At 34.5% G+C, this 7843-nt stretch overlaps 1 non-coding gene across 1 annotated transcript; it reads right to left on the reverse strand.

Moving 5' to 3' along the window:
• Positions 1-506: 506 nt before the first annotated feature.
• Positions 507-613, reverse strand: LOC139903769 (small nucleolar RNA R71). The gene has a single exon (XR_011778562.1). It is a non-coding gene; the product is annotated as a small nucleolar RNA R71 (small nucleolar RNA).
• Positions 614-7843: the final 7230 nt, after the last annotated feature.

Raw genomic sequence — 7843 nt, forward strand, 5'->3', positions numbered from 1 at the left:
AATTCAGGGATCCTGAACCACTAGTCATTCCTCCTGAACCACAAATTATACAACCAAAGATTATCGAGGAAGAAACCGTTAAATCAGAATCCTCTAGTGATTCAGATTCAACAAATTCAGATATGGAAGAAACGGAACCTCAAAGTATGGAAGATCGAATGAGAGCCACACGCACGGGCCAAGGTAATGCCATTAATCAGCCAGATGTTAATGCACCAGATTTTGAAATCAAAGGAAAAATCCTACACATGATCACCAATCAGTGCCAATTTAGTGGTACAACAAAAGAAGATCCAAATGAACATCTTCGAACTTTTAGTAGGATTTGTAATCTATTTAAGATCCGAGAAGTTGAGGATGAGACTATTTATCTCATGTTGTTCCCCTGGACTTTAAAGGGGGAAGCCAAAGATTGGTTAGAATCGTTACCTGAAGGAGCGATTGATTCATGGGATGTTTTAGTTGAGAAATTTCTTAAAAGATTCTTTCCGGTATCTAAAGCCGTGAGACTTCAAGGAGAAATTGCCACATTCGCACAAAAGCCAAATGAAATGTTATATGAGGCATGGACAAGGTTCGAAAAAATGTTGAGAGGATGTCCTCAACATGGTCTAGATACTTATCAAATAGTTCAATTATTTTACAAAGGAGTTGACGTCGCTACACGAAAAGACATCGACACAGCAGCTGGTGATTTCATTATGAAGAAAACCGCAATCGAAGCACACAAAATTATTGATAATACAGCATTCCACTCACATGAGTGACATAAAAAAAAAGATATCTTTCGTTCATCCAAAGCGGCTAGAGCCGATTCTTGCCATGACTTTGATTCCATTTCCGCAAAGTTAGATACTTTCGAGAGAAGAATGGAAAAGATGACTAAAGATATTCACGTATTACGAATTAGTTGTGAGCAGTGTGGAGGACCACATTTAACAAAAGATTGTCTCAGTGTTGAACAAACAATGGAGCAAAGAGAGAATGTTTCATACATGAACCAAAGGCCGTGAAATAATTATCAACCGCCAAGGCCAAACTACAATCGAAATTAAAACATTCTGTACAATCAAAATGCCCAAAACAACAACCAACAAGGTCCTATAAATCAACAAGTATCCAATAATACTTACAATCAGCAAAGACCTGGTTATTTTAATAAACCACCACAAACTGATGAGAAAAAGAAAAACTTGGACAAAATGATGGCAAAGTTAATAGAATCTCAAAACCAGTTATACATCTCAGAAACAAACTAATGAATAAAATGCTCAAGCATTTAGAAATCAACAAGCTTCAATCCAAAATCTGGAACAAGAAGTAAGTAACCTAGCGAGGTTAATTGGTGAAAGAAAACTGGGGAGTCTACCTAGCGATACAAATGCTAACCTCCGAAATGAAATAGCTAAAGCCATTACCACAAGAAGTGGTATTATACTTAAACCACCTGAAATGCCTGTAATTTTTAATAACTCTATTCCTAATACACAGGCACCACAGCCTGAGCAAGAGAAGGAATCAGAACTGGTAGTTGAAAAAGTTAATGAAGATAACACAGTTAAGGCAAAGCCTTATGTTAAACCATACTAACCACCACTTCCATACCCAAGTAAAATGAGAAAAGAAAGACTTAAAGCCGAGCAATCCAAATTCTTGGATATGTTTAAACAAATAAATGTCAATCTTCCTTTCATTGATGTAATTTCAGGAATGTCAAGATATGCTAAATTCCTGAAAGATCTAATCACAAATAGAAAGAAAATGGAAGAACTCTCGACTGTTACAATGAATGCTAATTGTTCTGCAGTGCTGTTGAATAAGATACCAGAAAAATTATCAGATCCAGGAAGTTTCACAATTCCATATTTTCTGAGTAGTCTTAGTTCAATAGAAGCATTGGTAGACTTAGGTGCTAGTATAAATTTAATGTCATATTCATTATACGCTAAACTAGACCTTGGAGAATTGAAACCAACACGAATAAGCATACAACTAGCTGATCGATCAATAAAATATCCTAGAGGGATAATGGAGAACATGCTAGTTAAAGTTGGTACTTTAGTATTTCCAGTAGACTTTGTTATTTTGAACATGGAAGAAGATTCTCGAGTTCCTCTTATATTAGGAAGACCATTCTTAAACACGGCTAAAGCAATAATAGACATGTTTGGTAAGAAACTGACCCTATGTATAGAGGATGAGAGTGTTACCTTTTCTGTTGATAGAGCCATACAACAATCGAAAACTGCAGATGATACATGTTATTATGTTCAAACCATAGATTCACAAGAAGAATTGTTACAAGAATTTCTAGAATTACAAGGAACGGGAGAATGTTCTTTAGGAGAAGGAACTGAACCAATTGATGAAGCTGAAATGTTAGCTACACTAATGGCTAATGAATACGAACCAACAACAGATAACTTCAAGTACTAAAAGAAGAAGACAGATATCGATACAAATCATCGATAGAAGAACCACCGATATTAGAGTTAAAGCTACTTCCAAACCATTTGGAATACGCTTATTTACATGGTGAATCTGAATTACCTGTAATAATCTCATCTTCTCTTACGAAAAATGAAAAAACTCAACTCATTTCTGTGCTAAAACCTCATAAACCAGCTATTGCATGGAAGATTCATGACATTAAAGGAATAAGTCCTTCATATTGCACACATAAAATCCTTATGGAAGAAGGTCATAAAAAATATGTGCAACGCCAATGAAGACTAAATCCTAATATGCAAGATGTTGTTAAGAAAGAAATTATTAAACTGCTTGATGCAGGTTTAATTTATCCAATCTCTGATAGTCCATGGGTAACCCCGTTCAATGCGTACCCAAGAAGGGTGGCATCACTGTCATCACAAATGAAAAAGTTGAGCTTATTCCTACTAAGACTGTAACAGGATGGCGTGTCTGTATTGATTATAGAAAACTAAATGACACCACCAGAAAAGATCACTTTCCCTTACCTTTCATTGATCAAATGTTGGAAAGGTTAGCTGGGAATAGTTACTATTGTTTTCTTGACGGTTTCTCCGGATACTTTCAAATTCCAATTGCACCCGAGGACCAAGAGAAAACCACCTTCACGTGCCCTTATGGTACTTTTGCTTATAAACGTATGCCATTTGGATTTTGCAACGCCCCTGCAACCTTTCAAAAATGCATGATGGCGATTTTTCACGACATGATAGAGGAATGCATGGAAGTTTTCATGGATAACTTTTCAGTCTTCGGTGATACTTTTGAAACATGTCTAGTTAATTTTGAACGAATGCTTATTAGATGCGAGAAATCAAATCTAGTACTTAATTGGGAGAAATGCCATTTCATGGTTAAAGAAGGCATCGTTCTTGGTCATAAAATTTCAAGTGAAGGAATTGAAGTGGATAGAGCTAAAGTAGATATAATTGCTAAACTTCCACATCCCACCAATGTTAGAGGAGTTAGGAGTTTTCTAGGGCATGCCGGTTTTTACGACGTTTTATAAAAGATTTTTCTAAAATTGCCACTCCTATGAATAAACTCCTAGAAAAAGATGCACCATTCATCTTTTCGGATGAATGCATCAAATCTTTTAATATTCTTAAAGAAAAACTCACTAATGCGCCAATCATGATAACTCCAAATTAGAATCTACCATTTGAACTCATGTGCGATGCAAGTGATTTTGCAATGGGAGCCGTTTTAGGACAAAGGATTGAAAAATGATTTCAACCTATTTATTACGCTAGTAAGACGTTACAAGGAGCACAAACGAATTACATAACTACTGAAAAAGAACTCTTTGCTATTTTCTTTGCTTTTGACAAATTTCGTTCATATCTTGTTCTAGCAAAAACGGTGGTCTATATTGACCATTCTGCTCTTAGATACCTATTTTCGAAACAAGATGTCAAACCACGATTAATCCGTTGGATATTACTCTTACAAGAATTCGATATTGAAATCCGAGACAAAAAGGGAGCAGAAAATCTCGCAGCTGATCATCTTTCTCGCCTTGAAAATCCTGAATTAGAAGTTCTAAATGAATCGGCCATACAAGACAACTTTCCTGATGAATATCTCTTGAAAATCGATTATAATGAAATTCCATGGTTTGCAGACTATGCAAACTACTTAGTATGTGGATTCCTTGAAAAAGGGATGTTGTACCAAAAACAAAAGAAATTCTTTAGTGATATAAAATACTATTTTTGGGAAGATCCACGTCTGTTTAAAAGTTGTCCATATGGAATAATGCGCTGATGCGTATTCGGGGATGAAGCTAGTCAAATCTTAAACCATTTTCTCACAGGACCAACATGAGGGCATTATGGGTCTTAACTCACAGCAAGGAAAGTCTACGATGCTGGATTCTATTGGCCTACAATTTTCAAAGACACGCACCTTCTTTGTAAATCCTGTGATGCATGTCAAAGGGCCGGAAAAATAAGTCAACGTGATGAAATGCCACAAAATGTCATTCAAGTATGTGAAGTATTTGACGTTTGGGGTATTGACTTTATGGGTCCATTTCCAAAATCTCATAATAATCTCTACATTCTCGTTGCCAGTGATTATGTATCTAAATGGGCGGAAGCACAAGCTCTCCCAACTAACGATGCACGAGTTGTAGTCAACTTCTTAAAACGTCTTTTTGCTAGGTTCGAAACACCGAAAGCTTTAATAAGTGATCGGGGTACTCATTTATGTAATAATCAACTTGAGAAAGTTCTCAAAATATATGGAGTAACTCATAAAATCTCAACCGCTTATCATCCACAAACAAGTGGACAAGTTAAAAATACCAACCGAGCATTGAAACGTATTCTAGAAAAAATTGTAGGATCAAATCCAAAGGAATGGTCCATGAAATTGGAGGATGCACTCTGGGCTTTTAGAACAGCCTACAAAACTCCAATTGGAACCACGCCTTTTAAACTCATTTACGGAAAAGCATGCCACCTTCCTGTAGAAATTGAGCACAAAGCATTTTGGGCTTTGAAGACATGTAATCTTGATTTACATGAAGCTGGACGTCTATGATTAAGTCAACTAAACAAATTTGAAGAAATAAGACATGATTCATATGAAAATTTGTTAATCTATAAGTAAAGAACAAAGAAATGGCATGATAAAAGAATCAGAAGTTCAAAAGAATTTAATGAAGGAGACATAGTTCTTCTTTTCAATTCACGATTCAAGCTATTTCCTGGAAAATTGAAAATCAAGATGGTCTGGACCATTCATAGTCAAAAGAGTTTTCCCATACGGAACAATAGATAAAATAAATTCGAATGGGATTGAATTTAAAGTTAATGATCACAGAGTCAAACATTACATGCCTGGTCCGAAGGAAGTTGATAATGAAGTTAATCATAATTTCACCACCAAAGAAAACCCTCAGAATGAAAACATAAATATGTTTTCAACGATATATGAAAAGCCAAAATTAGAAGATGGGAGAGTTCAAATTGGAGTGATGAAGAAGAATTTCTATATAAACCTCCCATTCTAAGAAACGAAGAAAAATATGAACAAGAAGTGCAAGTAGAAGTGGAAGAACCAAGAAAATAGTACCCGGAAAAGGTTAACAAACCAACTCAAACTCCTAAATTAGGAGACCCAGGTGAATTTATCATTTCTTGCTTGCTTAATGATGGTGCTATGTATAATGGGCTCGTAGATCTAGGAGAAAGTGCAAATATTATGCCTCTTTCCTTATACAAAAGATTAAGTGTGGGTAAATTAAGACCAACCAGCATAGGTGTTCAATCATTTGACCTAACCATTAAACACCCGGTTGGAATAGCCAATAATTTACTTGTTAAAGTGGAAAGTTTGACCTTTGTTGCAGATTTCATAGTAATTAATATGGAGGAAGACTTTGATATTCCTCTAATTTTAGGTCGCCCATTTTTAGCGTCCACCGAGGCGTTCTTTGATGTAAGAGAGGGTGGAATGACACTTAGTAATGGTGACAAATCGGTCACCTTTGTGAACCGAAAGTCTAAATCTCCACCAACCAAAACTGTTGAACCAATAAAAACACCTAAGTGTGGGGAAAATGAAGTAACACCTAATAATGACCCGATAACAAAGAACCCCGTTGTTGATACAAAATTAGAAGACCCCGTTTTTAACAATTCAACGAATAAACTTTATAAACGGATTCAAGATGCTAGGATTAAGGGAAACTTTAAGTTATGTAACCGATTAGTATCCAATTTGTCACCTAAAGACAAGGCGATGTTAGTTGAATTTGTGAATGTTACAGAGGAAATCAACAAATGGCTTGAAGCAAAAGTCAGAGATATGCATGTTGTTGATGATCCAATTAAAATTAATAATTAAGTTAATCACAAGTTCAACACCACAACTAACTAAGTGTGGGGAGAATTGAATCTTTTAAAAGATAATATAATGCTGTCCAGAGTTAGATTTTCTGTTTTCGTGTAGTTCTCGAGAATGGAATCCGAATGGTCTTTCCCTAGCAGACCCTAAAGAACTAGTCTTCTCCCTCCATTCTGAATCTTTTGTTTTTTAGGTCTTACGAGATGAAGAATTCCTTTGATTTGAACCACGGTCTACTACTACATGCTATGATTACTAAACGTAATAATAACATCTTCCCGAGTGAACTGGTGTCGGAGATAAGAGGCAAAATGGACGAAGTGAGAAAAGAACTCAGAAACAATCATAATAAGATACATTTCGGTAGAGGAAAATCAAATTCCGCAGCAAAAAGGAGAGCAAGACATCTTGAAAAATGTCATAAATAAGGAAAATGGTCACACGAAGGGAAATGCTCGAACAATCAGACACATTCCAATACCGAGTTCGTTACTCTATGCAGAGAAGGACCGTTCATATGTTTAGAAGAAAAATTATAGAAAACTCGTGGTTACGCTTATGTAGCAATGGAAAACCAAATTGAACGACTCTCTTATGAGTCAACTAAAGCAGGTCTCTGAGAATTCTATCTCATAGGTAAGTATGTACAGTTTTTATTTTTATTTTATTGCTTTTAACCTTTTGTTAATAAACGCTGAATCGTTCGCTATAAAGTATTAAATTGATATTCAATAAAATTAGGTATAATAAACCGAAATTATTGATATCATACAAAAATTTAATGCATCACTGCGAAATTTACCGTTTATTCATAAGGTATAAATATCTTTAATCAATCAATTCAAAATATTTCAAAAATTCTTCAGGAGTAAAACTAGGTAAAATAGCCGAAATTACTTTACCCAAAAGAGGAACGTATATTTTTGTTAATATTTGATTGATTAAAGTAGGATAAAAGACCAAAAAGATTTTTATTTTATTTTTGCCTTGTTTTTAAACTTAATATATAACTATTTTCAAATGTAAGATTGTAAAAATATTAATATTTATATGAAATTTTATTAATATGCATTTTAAATTTAAGTTTGGTGTGAATTTAAAAACAAAAATGTACTTTATTTCATTAAGTTAAAAATTGATTTCTAAAATGCGTCGTAAGTTAAACACTAGGTCATTGAACCGAAATTGCTTTACCCGAGGGCTGGGCGACAAATTTTGTTATCATTATTTTTAATCTTATTGATTTAAAGTATGCCAAAAACATTAAAAAAAACCCAAAAATCTTTGCTTTTAAAACAACGCTTTAATATGACAAATTTTTAAAATTTTGTCGAGGGACGAACTAGGTGAACGTACCAAAACGACCTCAATCTAAAAAGAAACAAAATTTTAAAAATTAATTAATTAATTGTTTTATTAGTTGAAAGTTTTTATAAAAAAAAAAAGAAATAGACCCCATGCGATCGCATAGGGTTTGCACATGATATCCATGCGATTG

Source organism: Rutidosis leptorrhynchoides, chromosome 3 (genome assembly GCF_046630445.1).
Source record: "Rutidosis leptorrhynchoides isolate AG116_Rl617_1_P2 chromosome 3, CSIRO_AGI_Rlap_v1, whole genome shotgun sequence".
Classification (NCBI taxonomy): domain Eukaryota; kingdom Viridiplantae; phylum Streptophyta; class Magnoliopsida; order Asterales; family Asteraceae; genus Rutidosis; species Rutidosis leptorrhynchoides.